Here is a 13,952-nt window from a genome sequence, read left to right as displayed (position 1 = left end):
CCGTGTTCAGATCCGGCGATTGACTCTGGCTGCGAGGTCCATCACCTCCTGGGGTCCTGGGGCGATCGTACGCCACCATCCCGTCTTTCATGTACTCGACGAGGCCGTAGAGGAAGGTGCTTACTAGGGCCAGGGTGTTCCAACAGCTACAACCGGCCAACGTCTGGAATTTGAGGGCGTATTCGGCTACCAAGCAGCTCCCCTGGCGCAACGTCGTGAACTCCTCGTTTGCATCCTCGGCGGCAGAGCCCAGATCAAACAAGGCAAAGTAATTCCTCCGCGAAGTCGTCGAAACTGTCACATGTTGGCCCCCCTCTCGTACTCGGCCAATCCCCACAATCGCGCCTCGGTAACGGGCTGGAGGCCAAACATCATGCGGCAGTTGGTGACAAAAGCCCGGATGTACTTGGGATCGCCGCTGAACTTCTCAATGTTGCCAAGTCGGGGCTCCGCACGTCCACGAGTCACCTGACCTCTGTGGCCGGTCGGGTTGTGTAAATGGAACCGGGCGTGGGTGGGCCGGGGACAGGTGACAGGTTGCCAGCTCTTGGAGTCTGCCAAGTTCCTGGGTCATCTCCTGCTGTTGCAGCTCGATCTGCCGCTGCTGTTGCTGCAGTTGTTGCTGCTGTTGTTCAATGAGGGTCCGTAGATCGGCCGACAGGCTGCTAACAGCGCTCTCAGCCCATTCCAGTCGGGGCAATGCATCTGGGTCGCTCGCTGGCTGCATGGTGCTGGTCAGCTTGTACTGTAACGGACGACAGTACAGTCGAGTGCGGTGAAGACACAGAGTTTATTGTCAAGGGGAAGGGGATCAGTGGAGGGCTGGATGGCGGACCAGGAACCGGAGTGATTGGCGGGGCTTCTCACTGGCGAGAGCGGATCGCAGACAGGAGTGCTCTGGGGAGGATAGCGGCTGACTACGGAGCAGGCTAGACAAGACAAACAGGTCAATAATTGAATTGGAGTCAAGCTTACTTGGACCAGTGCGCACAAGAGACAAGCTGACAGAGTGATTGCGCTAGCTGCGCTGGCTGCGCAGATATAGCGCTCTCAATGAGCCCGTGCCAGGTGACGGTGATTTTGGCGACAAGGGGGACGTGGTCGGGTGGCCGGTGGCGCCTGCGCGTGACCATCTGGCTCCTCTCTGCTCTTGCGTGCTGTCCGACTGATACGCCCCCGCGGCCCAGCGCGAGCACATCTGCGCAAGAATTTCATAAGTTTATTTTTATACACTCTATTGTAGTTTTAAGTACCTTAATGTATTTTAACACTTTTTAAAACATTTTAAAGTGTCATGGCCATCTCTCTGCTCTTGCGTGCTCGCCGACTGACGCGCCGCCACGGCCAAGCGTGAGCGCATCCGCAGATAACATTTGTAATTTTATTTCTGTACACTCTATTGTACTTTTAAATACGTTATTGTATTTTAAACACTTTAAAAAAAATTTAAGTATCACGACTCTTGCGTGCTGGCTGACTGACGCGCTCCCGCGGCCCAGCGTTAGCCCATCTGCATAACATTTTTATAATTTTAATTATCCAGTGTAAATGTGTCACGGTTCCACTTTGCTCTCGCGGTGCTGACCGGCTGACGCACCCTGGCAGCCCAGTGCTAGGGCATCCACACATTGCTCAGAGGCACGCTCTGTGCTTTCTGCTCATGGCTGGCCGCTGTCCCAAATCCTGGATGACAGTGTTTTTTTTCTACGTGCACGGTTACGCTCACTGCCGTTGTCCCGACTGTTTTTGCACGGTGGTGCATTTTTCATTTTTCCGCGGCTATTTCACGACTCCGCGCTTGCCCTGCTGGCCTATGGCATCACACGCCCTCCGTGCTAGACCTCTGAGGCGCGTGTCGTCAATACAGAACTGCTAATTGTCAGTGTTCACAGTTTTGTCTGTTTTGACACGCCCGCCTGGCACCTGATTCTCGTTTCCCTGACCCTCTGTGTTAAGAGATGCCTGCACAACGCGAGCTCACTGACCGGCTCATCATTAACGTCAAAGTCTGCTTTATTGTCAATTTCTTCACGTCGAAATTTCGTTTCCTACTATCCCATGGTGACAAGACATATTACACACACACATATATATATATATATTATATTATATTATATTATATTGGTCCACAGACAAACAAAACATTCAAGTAAACAACACAAAAAGTAAAAACAAAAAGGCACATACAATGAATAAATAAGAGCAATGAAAAGATGAAAAAAATCCATCCATCCATCCATCTTCTTCCGCTTATCCGGGGTCGGGTCGCGGGGGCAGCAGCTTTAGGAGGGACTCCCAGAATTCCCTCTCCCGAGCCACGTCATCCAGTTCATCCCAGGGGATCCCAAGGCGTTCCCAAGCCAGCTGAGAGGCAAAGTCTTTCCAGCGCATCCTGGGTCGTCCCCGGGGTCTCCTACCGGTGGGACAAGCCCGGAACACCTCCCCTGGGAGGCGTCCAGGAGTAATCCTGATGAGATGCCCGAGCCACCTCATCTGGCTCCTCTCAACGTGGAGGATCAGCAGCTCTACTCCGAGTCACTCCCGGATGACCGAGCTTCTCACCTTATCTCTAAGGGAGAGCCCGGAAACCCTGCGGAGAAAACTCATTTCGGCCGCTTGCATCCTGGATCTCGTTCTTTCACTCACGACCCATAGCTTGTGACCATAGGTGAGGGTAGGAACATAGATTGACCGATAAATTGAGAGCTTTGCCTTTTGGGTCAGCTCTCTCTTCACCACGACGGACCAGTACAGAGTCCGCATTACTGCCGACGCTGCACAATCCGCCTGTCAATCTCGCACTACATCCTGCCCTCACTCGTGAACAAGACCCCAAGATACTGTAACTACTCCACTTGGGGCAGGATCTCATCCCCGATCCGGAGAGGGCATTCGACCCTTTTCCCACCGAGGACCATGGACTCGAATTTGGTGGTGCTGACCCTCATCCCGACCGCTTCACACTCTGCTGCGAACCACTCCAGTGAGAGCTGGAGATCATGGCCTGAAGAAGCCTACAGCACCACGTCATCTGCAAAAAGCAGAGACGTGATGCTGAGGTCCCCAAACCGGACCCCCTCAACGCCTTGGCTGCACCTAGAAATTCTGTCCATAAAAATTATGAAAAGATTCTATATGATTATAAGAATCGGTGACAAAGGGCAGCCTTGGCGGAGTCCAACCCTCACTGGGAAGGAATGAGACTTGCTGCCGGAAATGTGGACCAAACTCTGGCATCGGTGAGACAGGGACCGAACCGCCTTTATCAGTTGGCTCGGCACCCCGTACTCTGGAAGCACCCTCCACAGAACCTCCGGCGGGACACGGTCAAACGCCATCTCCAAGTCCACAAAACACTGGTTGGGCGAACTCCCATGTACCCTCAAGGATCCTGCCGAGGGTGTAGCGCTGGTCCACTGTTCCACGGCCAGGACGAAAGCCACACTGCTCGTCCTGAATCCGAGGTTCGACCTCCCGATGGATTCTCCTCTCCAGCACCCCTTACCAGGGAGGCTGAGGAGTGTGATTCCCCTGTAATTGGAACACACCCTCCAGTCTCCCTTCTTAAAGAGGGGAACCACAACCCCAGTCTGCCAATCCAGAGGCACCGTCCCCGATGTCCACGCAATGTTGTAGAGATGTGTCAGCCATGACAGCCCCACAACATCCAGAGCCTTTAAGAACTCCGGGCGGATCTCATCCACCACCGGGGCCTTGACACAGAGGAGTTTTTTCACTACCTCAGTGATTTCGACCCCAAAGATGAGAGAGTCCACCAGTCTCCAGGCCTTGCTTCCACAATGGAAGGCGTGTTGGTGCAATTGAAGAGGTCTTCAAAGTATTCTCCCCACCGACTCATGACGTCCCAAGTCGAGGTCAGCAGCACGCCATCTCCACTGTAAACAGTGTTGACTGTGCAATGCTTCCCCCTCATGAGACGTCGGATGGTGGACCAGAATTTCCTCGAAGCCGTCCGGAAGTCATTCTCCATGGCTTCACCTGTCAGCGGCCTCCGGAGTCCCGCAGGCCAAAACGGCCCGATTGGACTCCTTCTTCAGCTTGACGGCATCCCTTAGCGTCTGTGTCCACCAGCGGGTTCGGGGATTGCCGCCACGACAGGCACCAATGACCTTACGGCCACAGCTCCGGTCGGCTGCTTCAACAATGGAGGTGCGGAACATTGTCCACTCGAACTCAATGTCCCCCACCTTCCCGGGACGCGGGAAAAGCTCTGCCGGAGGTGGTAGTTGAAGCTCCGCCCCTCTCTTCACCCGAGTGTCCAAAACTGTAGTCGTGTCATCCGATTTGTGGCCGCATGTTCATCAAACTGTGGCCTAGGGTGTCCTGGTGCCAAGTGCACACATGGACACCCTTATGTTTGAACATGGTGTTCATCATAGAAAAGCTGATGGATGGAAAGGCTCCGGGAATCTGCGGTGTCTGTGCAGAGATGCTCAAAGCTGGAGGGGATGCCGCCCTCCAGTGGTTGCACATGCTGTTTTGCTCCGTATGGAGCTCGGGGCTTATCCCAACTGACTGGAAAAGGGGCGTTGTCGTCCCTATCTGGAAGGGGAAGGGTGATATCCGGGAGTGTAACAACCACCGAGGAGTTACCCTTCTCTCGGTGCCAGGCAAAGTCTTCGCCCGGTTACTTCTAAACAGGATACGTCAGCAGCTCATAGACCACCAGCACCCTGAGCAGTCTGGTTTCACACCAAAATGTTCAACCATAGACCGTATCCTCGCGCTATGTGTCCTCACCGAGCGCTTTTCGAGAGTTCGATAGAAGGCTGCTTGCAGCCTATATTGATTTCAAGAAGGCGTTCGACTCGGTCAGTAGAGATGCTCTGTGGAGACGTCTGGGGCTACGCAGGATCCCCCGCAGCTTATCCATCTCATCTCGGCTCTATATTCCGACACTGAAAGTGCTGTTAAGTACGGAGGCACTATCTCTGCTTTCTTTCCAGTCAATACTGGGGTGAGGCAGGGGTGCATACTAGCCCCATCGTTTTTCAGCACTTGTTGGGACGATTGTGGGCCGTGTTGTAGACAGGATGGGCTGCGGGGTGTTGTTCGGCAATGTTCGGATCACTTATCCGGACTTTGCTGAAGGCACTGTGATCTTTGCGGAGACCCTAGACCATAGGTGTCAAACTCTGGCCCGCGGGCCAAATTTGGCCCGCAGTGTAATTATATTTAGCCCGCGAGGCAATTTCAAATTAACATTAGAGCTGGCCCGCCGGTATTATACGGCGGCAGCGCTGTAACACCGCATTCATCGCTTGTACTACAAATCCCATAATGGTCTGCTGTTGCTTTGGCGCCCATACGTCCGTTCATGACTCCGCCTCATGCCCATATAAGTAGAATCCGTGTTCATTTTTTCCCAGAATGCACCTGAATTTTTCAAGATGGCGCTGCCTGGATTCGATACTATTGGCTTCCGAGCAGCTGTCCACAAACTAATGGGTGACGTCACGGATGTTACATTCATTTCTTATATACAGTCTATGAGCACACCCTGCATCTCCGTGCCTCTCCCCCACACTGCGACCTCAAACGACAGCTGTCACTGTAATACCCTACCAACAAATGTCGAAAAGAAAGGCAGAAAATAGAACTTTTCTGGACAGGTGGGAGACAGAATATCTGTTTATATGTATACAAGACCTGTTTGTCTTGTTTGTGGAGCCAACATGTCAGTAACTAAGGAGCACAATATTAGACGACACTATGAAACCAAACACCAGGACAAATATAAGGACCTGGACACGGCTCAAAGGAAAATGTTCACAAAAGCCACAACACAAAGTGAAGGCTGCTGTAAAGGCAAGTTATATCGTGGCACAAGAAATCGCCAAATCAGCCCGACCCTTTAATGAAGGAGAGTTTGTAAAAAAGTGCATGATGAAGGTTTGTGAACAAGTGTGCCCCGAGAAAAACTAAGCCTTTGCAAACGTAAGCCTGAGCAGAAACACAATAGCTGACCGCACATGCGAGCTTGCCACCAATCTGCATGTCCAGTTGATGGAGAAGGGAAAAGATTGTGTTTCTTTTTCCCTTGTTGTGGATGACAGCACTGACGCGTCTGATACTGCGCAGCTGACTGTCTTCGTCCGCGGCGTGGACACAAATCTGTGTGTTATGGAGGAGCTTTTGGGATTTAAACCAATGGATGGCACAACCACAGGGAAATAAATCTTTGAGGAGGTTTGAAAATGTGTAATTGAAATAAACCTTCCGTGAAATAAACTTGTGGGATTAACCACTGATGGTGCGGCAACCATGAGTGGTAAAAGGAATGGACTGGTGGGCAGGATCTGTGAAAAGATGCGCGAAGAGAACTGTGCAGGTGAATTATCTGTTTATCACTGCATCTTACATCAAGAATCCCTGTGTGGTAAAGGGCTGAAGATGGAGGATGTTATGTCCACAGTAACACAAAGATCTCAATCACCGCCAGTTTAAGTCTTTTCTGGAATTTTCTATGCACTTTTTCTTGCTACTCCAAGGCCTGAATGGTTGATTTATTCATAGTTGTTATGTTATTTTATTTTCAAATTTATTAGCCTCTGTAAGAAGCTAATTTTGACATTTACCTCAGAAGGCTGCAAACAAAAGGGAGGCATTCAATTTTTATTTAAATTGTATTTATTATGCCATTGATATGTTTTATTATTATCATTATTATTATTACTATTATTACTATTATTGTTAGTATTAGTATTATTAGTGTTATTATCAACTTGATTTTGCACGCCTGCACTTTTAAGTTATATAAGCCTTGGTTGTTCAATATTCATTGTAAAATCAAAACTTGTTTGATTCCATATTAAAAGGTTCATTTGTTCAACCTTGGCCCGCGGCTTTGTTCAATTTAAAATTTTGGCCCACTGTCAATTTGAGTTTGACACCCCTGCCCTAGACGTCTTGACTGAAGCACTTGAAGCGCTGCGCAAGGAGGTGGAGCCGCTGGGACTGCGCATCTCCTGGATCAAGACAAAGATTCAGGTCTTTGGTGACTTTTTGGACGCTGCTATCAGGTCAGCCGATGTGGCGGGGCGAGAACATGGAGATCGTAGACAGTTCACCTATCTCGGCAGTGCGGTGCTCCGCTTCATGTGAGGCTGAGGTCGCTTGTTGGCTTCGTCTTGCGCATGGAGCGATGGGCTCGCTGAATGGGACTGTTTGGCGTTCCCGATATCTGAGCACGTTGACAAAGATTTGAGTCTTTCGCTTGCTGGTCATGCCCGTCCTGCTTTAGTCTTGTGAAGCATGGGCACTGACTGGCAGGCTAAGGTGAAGACTGAACATCTTGCGCACTTACCTCTGTCGCATCCTCGGGATCTACTGGCAAGACCGTGTGTCAAACCAGACGGTTCTCGAGCGAGCGAGGATGAAGTGCGTCAACTGCCAGGTATGGGAGCGACAGCTGCACTTCTACGGCCATGTGGTACGCTACCCGCCCTCAGATCCAGCAAACAGGATTCTGCCTGCTCCGGACCGAGGAGGTGGAAGCGCCCAGTAGGGCGACCGCGTGCGTGGTGGTTGAAGCAGCTCATGAAGCATCTTGAGATTGTGGGGGGGTCGGTCCCGGCGGGCTCCCGGTCCTACGCCGTAAGGTCACTGATGGAGTGGAGGAAGAAGGTGAGGGCAGCGAAGTGTCGCCGCGACATGTGCCCCCATACCTGACCTGACATTTATTGTAGCTTGGCGGGCTTGACTGAGGAAACATGTCATGTGCCCGGGACAAGTGTCTTGATCTGAATTAATTGATCGTTGATAAAAAAAATGTTTTTTTTTCTTCTGTGCTGCTTGACGGCCCGGTACCAAGTGACCTACGCACCGTTCCACGACCCGCTGGTTGGGGACCACTGATGTAGCAGACCTGAAATAACACATCACACAATTATTATCGGAATTCCATCCATCCATTTTCTAAATCGCTTTGTCCCCACGGGGGTCGCGGGCGTGCTGGAGCTTATCCCAGCCGTCATCGGGCAGCAGGCGGGGGACACCCTGAAACCGGTTGCCAGCCAATCGCAGGGCACACAGAGACGAACAACCATCTGCACTCGCACTCATACCTAGGGACAATTTAGGTCCCAAGCCTACCAAGCATGTTTTGGGGATGTGGGAGGAAACCAGAGTGCCCGGAGAAAACCCACGCAGACACGGGGAGAACATGCAAACTCCACACAGGGAGAGCCGGAGGTGGAATTGAACCTGCACCATCCTAACTGTGAGGCGGACGTGCTATCCAGTGCTCCACCGAACCGCCTTTTATCGGAATTATTAGGCAAATTGTAGTTTTGAGGATTCATTTTGTTTTTGGACAACTACAGTGGTCTTGGTCAACCAAGATGTTAATAAACCTTAAACTTAAATATGTAACAGAGCAAAAGTGAAATTCTGGCTTTCTTGAATAAATTTCTGTGTGTACAATTATCAGGCAAGTATTAGAGTTCTTCTTCTGCTGGTACCTTAGCATTGGGGGAGAGGGTTACGTGTCTCAGTGACCCCTGAAAGCTATACCAGCAGGGAGATGACACCCCTGGCAGGTTTAACCATGCAGGTTTAACCGGGCTGGTTTCGGGATAGAGGCCAGACAAATGTCAGCACCCGGTCCTCCAGGTTGGGGATTGGGCGTGAAGTTAACAACCCCACCCTGTAAAAAAACAGCATATTACAGAAACGACGAGAAGGAGCCATTCCGATATACTGAGGTGGAGAAGAGAGGGCATCCTTGGACGTCTCAATGGCGGGGCCGGATGAAATCCGGCAGGAAGCTTGACCCTTGATGACCCCGATCTTAATCACCAAGACCAACACCAGAGTAGACACCTGGAACGTACGCACACTGCTCCCATATGGTCGCATGGACCAGGTGCTGAAGACTATGAAGGACTATCCCCTGGACATATTAGGCATTAGTGAAATGAGGTGGACTGGACAGGGCGTCTCGTGATTGATGGAGCAACCGGGACAAATGACCACCATACCCATGGAGTCAGGATCATCCTTTTCAGCTGTGCAGCACAAGCATTAGTTGGATGGAAACTGGGAACAACCGCATCATCACAGCGAGGTTCTATACTAGACGTGACAAAGTCACCTTCATGTAAGTCTATGCCACAACTGAAGGAGGAGGAGGACAAGGACGCCTTCTATGGCCAGCTCCAAGCTGTGCTTGATGAGATCCCCAGCTACGACATCAAGATGCTGATTGGAGACTTAAATGCAAAAGTGGATGGCGACAAAAGGGTCCTCAATGCCACAGTGGGACCAAATGGGTCTGCAAGTTCTACCAGTGTCAACAGAGAGAGGGTGTGGAAGCTAGCCAGCACCAACGGCCTCAGCATTGGCAACACCTTTTCCAAACACAAGCAGATCCATAAGATGACATGGGTTTCACCTGGGGACGGAACCTGAAACGAGCTGGACTACATCTGCATAATCACCAGGTGGCATTCGTCATTGCTAGACGTTCGCTCACACAGGGGTGGAGATGTAGGCTCAGATCACTTTCTTGTGGTGGATAAAATCAGGCTCAAGCTGAAAAAGGTGCAAAAGGTTCAGCCTAAGAGACTTTATGCAGACAATAATCTGAAGAAAATCAATCTGTATGGATAACAGATAAGACCAGGAAACTGATCAATGAAAGAGCAATGCCAGCGATAAAAAGAGAACAGAAAAGGAGGCTTCGATGCTGAAGGATGGAAAACAGGCTTATGGACAGGGAGGTAAAGAAGAGCAGCAGGAATGACAAACGGAGGTGGCTGGAGGAGAAAGCAAGGGAGACACAAGAGGCAGCAGAGAGAGAACAACACTAATACAATCTACAGGATTGTGCGGGAGATAACCAGCTCCAAAGCAACACCTGTGTGCCAATCAAGAGCAGGGACGGCAGGACACTCCTAAGCGATGAGGAACAGGAAGCAAGGTGAGGAGAACACTTCAAGGAGGTTCTTAACCAGCCTACGCCTCCCAGTCACTGTAATTTTGACCAGAAAACACGAGCCCCAACTCTGACAGTTACCTCAAAAGAGATAACCAGGACCAAGGTTTCCAAAGTAATCAAGAGCCTCAAGAACAACAAGGCACCCTGACTCGATGAAATAGCTGCTCAATCATTGAAGCACAGCTAGGAGCTTGTTGTGGAGAGCCTCACATACCCGTTCAACATGATTTGACATGCTGAAGGGGTTCCCCCTAAAAGGAGACGTGGGGTTATAGTAACGCTGACAAAGAAAGGAAACCTCGCAGACTGTAACAACTGACGGGGCATCACACTGCTGTCGATCCCTGGCAAGGTATTCTGCAGTGTGCTGCTCCAACGCCTAAAAGACGAAGTAGACACCATCCTAAGGGAAGAGCAAGCCAGCTTCCGAAAGGGTGGGTTATACTAAGAACAGATCTTCACTTTCAACAGCATCCACCGGGAATCACTGGGCCACATTCTCCAGCCATATGGTATACCAGTGGTCGGCAAATAGAGGCCTGCGGGCCAATCTATTCTGTGAGAGCGGCATTTGTTTCACAGAGGCAATGACTTCACCCACGGACTTATCAGTAACCAGCTCCTCCAAAATAGCCACCATCACTTCCTTAAAAACCTCTCGTAACTCTGGTTTCCTCCCACATCCCCAAAACATGCTTGGTAGGCCGATTGAAGACTCTAAATTGTCCCTAGGTATGAGTGCGAGTGCAGATGGTTGTTCGTCTCTGTGTGCCCTGCGATTGGCTGGCAACCGGTTTCAGGGTGTCCCCCGCCTGCTGCCCGATGACGGCTGGGATAAGCTCCAGCACGCCCGCGACCCCCGTGGGGACAAAGCGGTTCAGAAAATGGATGGATGGATGGATGTTTTGGGATCTGATACAGGCTTGTCATTTACTATGAACTCAGGGGGAAATGAATTGGATGATTTCTTTTTATTCAGGATTTCCTTTATTGTAGACCACAAAGCTTTCATCTTCTCGCTGTTTTTGACCATTTCTTGGCATGTTTCTTTTTTGCAGCTCTGATCACATGGTTAAGTTTGTTTCCATAATGTTTGTACTTATCATTCTTCATAGATGAAGGATGAGTGATGAATTTTTTTACATTTTATTTTTGTGCCTAAGGGATTTATTTACTAGCCCAAGGCTTTAAATGAGATTCACGTTTGAGGCTTCTGTTCTTTATGGGAAAATAATGATTATAGTGCTTGGTCAGTTTCTCCAAGAATATGGTGTATGCCAGCTGGGGATCAGGGTTCCTTAATACAGCATCCCAACTACTGCTCTGAACTTGCATTTTAAACTTGGAGATTGTTTGTTGATAAATAAGTCTATACGTGTCCATCGGCTTCCCAGTAGGAAGAAGAGTGTTTGCTCATGAGGAGGTAATAGAGAATATCGGAAAGTGATCAGAGATGTCTGAGCATAGAATTCCAGACAAGTGATCTCTGTCAAGTAAATATGTTGTCTATTAAGGTTGCTGAATTTTCAGTTATTCTTGTAGGTTTAGAAATCATAGGCTTAAAACAGAAAGAAGACAGACTATCCAGGAAAGACTGAGTTTGTGCCTCAGAGTCCATAATGTTGATATCCCCCATGAGAAAACATTTCTTATTTTCATGAGATACTATAGATAGCGCATTGGTGAAATGGTTAACAAAATCAGGTATCTTAGATTTTGGAGGTGTATAAATGCACCCTACAACTGTACGATTAGACTCAATAAATACTGCTTCTCCACTCAGCTCAAAACATTGTTCAATATCAGATCTTTCTTTATATTCCAACTTACTACTAACATACAGTGAAGCACCTCCTCCAATCTTGTCTTCTCTGCATCTGTGGACATTACTGTAATTCTCCAAGGCATACTAATCAAAATTGTCTTTGTGTAGCCATGTTTCAGAGATGCCAATAACAGAAAAGAGAAAGTTGAGGTTGGAGATAGTTAGAGCAAGATGATCAGAGTTTTTAGGAAGACTTCACCTACATTTATGTGTAGAAGAGATACACTGGGATTATGGAATTGATCACTGGCTGTTCTAAATTCATCATCAAGTAAATATTTGCAGCTGTCAGTTACACTTGGATTCTGCCAGCGTCCGAATAACACCCGCAGGAAGGTGGATCACCGCGCGTTAGCCAGCATAGCCAGGTCGGCTAACGTTAGCTTCTCCAACCAGCACTCCAACGTCAATTTTGGATTACTTAACATCCGCTCCCTCTCTGGCAAGGGACAACTGTTGCAAGACCTCCTCCTTGACCGCAAGTACGATTGTCTTTGTCTCACTGAGACATGGCAAATTTTTGACGACTACTCTCAGTTGAATAAAACTGCACCACCTGGGTTTGTTTACACCAGCAAATGTCGTTTTTCCGGGAGAGGAGGAGGTGTCGCGATAATCCACCGCGAGACTTGGAAAGTCTCAAATGTTGCGTTACCATTGTCTCAGACGCTCGAGGCTGTGGCTCTCCAACTCCATGTCTTCTTCTTCTTCTTCTTCGTTGGGGTTTAACGGCAGCTTGCATCCTATTAGTTGCATTGCCGCCCCTACTTTTTTTTTTCTTTTTTTCTTTCTTTTCTCACTAAATTCTCCTCACCAGACCAGTGCTTTTTAAAAACTCAAAAAAACAGCGCTTTCCCCTCCCACTTGACCCTACTTCCAGAATGGTTTTCACCGATATTCCCTCAAGCCCTTCTGTCCGCAGCTTCTCCACCAACTCAACCCTTTGCCCATAATATTTCCTACAGGAAAGCAGCGCATGTTGCACCGTCTCCTCCTCCTGACACTCAGAGCACAGCCCATCCCGGTGTTTCCCCAGAAGGTGGAGAGTGCTGTTAAGAAAAGTATGTCCTATCCTCAGTCTGGCAATAATGACTTCATCCTTCCTTTTCCACCCTCCTCTCCCACACTCATGAACTGACTTAGCCACTCTACTACACACTGAGAACAGGTGCCTCCCTTTGCTCTCCTGCTCCCACCGCTGTTGCCACTGCAGCATCACTTCCCTCCACACAATACTTTTACCCTCAGACTTAGACAGCGCTATGTTGGTCTCCACACGCTCTTTTTTCACTGCCTCTTTTGCCAGTTTGTCAGCCCTCTCATTCGCCAGGATACCCACATGTGCTGGAACCCACATCAGTGCTACCTTAACCCCCCTCGCTGCGACATCCCTAACAGCCAAAAGAATTTCCTGAATAAGGTCCTGTCGGCTCAGAGAACTGCCCCTCCCAATACTTTTAACTGCAGACACAGAGTCACTACACACCAAGAAATTACAATTTACAAGTTGCTCCGCCCATTGCACTGCCATCAGGATAGCAGCCAATTCCACAGTGAACACACTTAGTTTGTCCGATGTTCTCTTACATGACTGTACATTTAATTTATTTATGTAAAATGCTGCCCCTGTAGCCCCAGTTTCCTGGTCCTTTGAACCATCCGTAAAGGCTAGTATATGGTCAGTGTAGTTCTCCAACACCCGGCATTGAAACTCACGCACCAGATTTGCCTCTTTGTCCCTTAACTTGACTTCAAGCAGCTTTAGATCAACCTCTGGGGCCCTCAGCTGCCACAGAGGAGTCACTGGCCACAATACCACTGGGCAGAAATTCATGCTGTAAACAGCCACCTCTCGCGCCACTGTCTCCCCAGTCCACCCAAAGCTTTCCCCTCTCCCTGCCCCTCTCTCCCAGCTCGCCTGAAATGCCGACTTAACTGGATGGTCATCCCCTTGGCACCTCAGGCTAACCCAGTAATTAGCCTGGAGCTGCTTCCTTCTAAAACTGAGTGGCATTTCTCCTACCTCCACTTGCAATGAGCACACTGGAGAAGACCTCACAGCCCCTGTGCACACCCTCAATGCTGCCGCTTGAACTACATCCAGCCTAGCTAACTGGGACTTTGACGCAGACCCATAAACCACGCTCCCATACTCTATTCTGGATC

General features: G+C 49.4%; 1 long non-coding RNA gene and 1 pseudogene across 5 annotated transcripts; one reads left to right on the top strand and one right to left on the bottom strand.

The window, feature by feature from the left end:
* Positions 1-795: 795 nt before the first annotated feature.
* LOC147057643 (uncharacterized) lies at positions 796-13,589 on the bottom strand. 5 transcript variants are annotated; one of them, XR_015065961.1, is made up of 6 exons: positions 11,792-12,367; positions 7,847-7,888; positions 7,699-7,763; positions 7,328-7,626; positions 7,092-7,204; positions 796-1,198 (listed from the first exon to the last, which is right to left on the bottom strand). It is a non-coding gene; the product is annotated as an uncharacterized LOC147057643 (long non-coding RNA). The 5 variants fall into 5 exon arrangements; XR_015065960.1 differs by lacking the exon at positions 11,792-12,367 and adding an exon at positions 12,442-13,589 and having other exon boundaries at positions 7,328-7,763; XR_015065959.1 differs by having other exon boundaries at positions 7,328-7,763.
* Positions 8,801-9,432, top strand: LOC147057644 (protein CFDP2-like; annotated as a pseudogene).
* Positions 13,590-13,952: the final 363 nt, after the last annotated feature.

Source organism: Syngnathus leptorhynchus, chromosome 4, assembly GCF_054491065.1.
Source record: "Syngnathus leptorhynchus isolate UIUO chromosome 4, UIUO_Slep, whole genome shotgun sequence".
Taxonomy (NCBI): domain Eukaryota; kingdom Metazoa; phylum Chordata; class Actinopteri; order Syngnathiformes; family Syngnathidae; genus Syngnathus; species Syngnathus leptorhynchus.
The sequence above is the reverse complement of the archived record's forward strand: the minus strand, read 5'-3'. Positions and strand labels throughout refer to the sequence as shown.